Source organism: Neolamprologus multifasciatus, chromosome 7 (assembly GCF_963576455.1).
Source record: "Neolamprologus multifasciatus chromosome 7, fNeoMul1.2, whole genome shotgun sequence".
In the NCBI taxonomy this organism is placed as follows: domain Eukaryota; kingdom Metazoa; phylum Chordata; class Actinopteri; order Cichliformes; family Cichlidae; genus Neolamprologus; species Neolamprologus multifasciatus.
Genome location: NC_140445.1, coordinates 64,429,284 through 64,430,849, shown reverse-complemented (window position 1 = coordinate 64,430,849; position 1,566 = coordinate 64,429,284).

The window sequence follows — 1,566 nt, the reverse complement described above, 5'->3', positions numbered from 1 at the left end:
GTCTTGTTTAGGAACCAAATTCTCCACAGGAGCAGATGCCAGAACAGCAGCAGCCTGCTGTAGCTTTCAAAAAAGGAAAAAGAAAAACAATAGATCCTCGAATAAAGTTAAGCCCAGGCTGAGCTTAGCCAAGATCTTCCATCTGTTTATGCTATACAGACATAGGCATTGTCAGAGGAATGCTGTGGCTTTCTTGTGGATGCCATTTTTCCTGTTAACTCAACCCGAGGAAAGTGGACAACTGCAACTGATCAGGAGATCGCTGCGGTGGCGGTGGTATCCAGATTACCGTGCCAGGCCGTACGTGTGCTGCCAGCAGCACGCCACCCGTGTTCTTTTCAGCACAGAGGCGCTCCTTCTCATCTGCATAATGAAATTACCCGCAGCAAGGTCTTTCCACGGATGAATCAACATCTCCACTCCAGAGAAAATCACTGAAACCTTCGTTATTCCTAACCTATGCCTCGATAATGGCTGGTACTGGACCGACTCCACTGAACAATAAACTGTGGGTCGTGTTTAATCTTTAAAAGCTGCAAAAATGAACATTTATGTCTTTCTATGGCACAGAAATGATCTTCTGCTTGAGCAATCTTGTAATATTGTCTCTTGATATTGTCCTTAGGATACTTCAACAACCAGACATGATTTAAAACGGTTTAATGGACCCTTAACGAAGTCTCAACAAATAAGTGAACGAAAGCACCATAAGGAATATTTAAAATTATACAGAAAAGGGAAGAAATGGTTTGTAGAGCAGGACGAAGGAACATGAGAAGCTGCAGAAGTAACAAAGTCTCAGAGAAGAGCTGGAGAAGATGTGGAGGGTGAAGCTAACAGTGGTCAGTGGTAATCGGAGCACTAGGTGCACTTGGTCCGGTGACTCCCAAGCTTGGCACGGGGCTCCAGCAAATCCAAGGAACAACATCGGAGATCTCTGTCCAGAAGAGAGCAGTCCTAGGAACAGCTAAGACACTGCCCAGGACCCTCAGGCTCCCAGGCCTTTACCAGAGGCCGAAACCAATAAGAACACTTTAAAAACAAACCTTTTAAATCTGGATGCATGTTAGGTTCATTTAAAATGTGCAGGTGTGAAGCAGATAAAACTTTGAATTCTCAGTAAGAGTCCAAATATATAAATATAGCTGCGTTTGGTTGTTCTTATTTTACTGATACTTTCACTAGTATCTGGCAAGATGCAAAAAACTACCAGAGTGCAAACACATGCACCTTATTAATGGGATACCAGCCTTAAGGGCACATTACTTAATTTTCTGAGGGTGTCAAACATGCAAACGTTTTAATGTTTGGGGATTTCCTCGACACTGGGGTTGTAGGTTTCAAAATGTGTATTTGTTTGTATTTGCATGTATGCATATGACTGATTATCTTTGAGTCTAGTATCCTGAATATGTACAATATTTGCATTAGATATATTATATAAAAGTGCACCTTTTGGCCTCAGGACTGCACATAGAGAGGAATGTGCAGGTAAATCTGACACAAGGACATTTTTCTCTTATATCTTTGTTGTTGTTTTTTAATGGCATGAAAAAAGAAAAATAA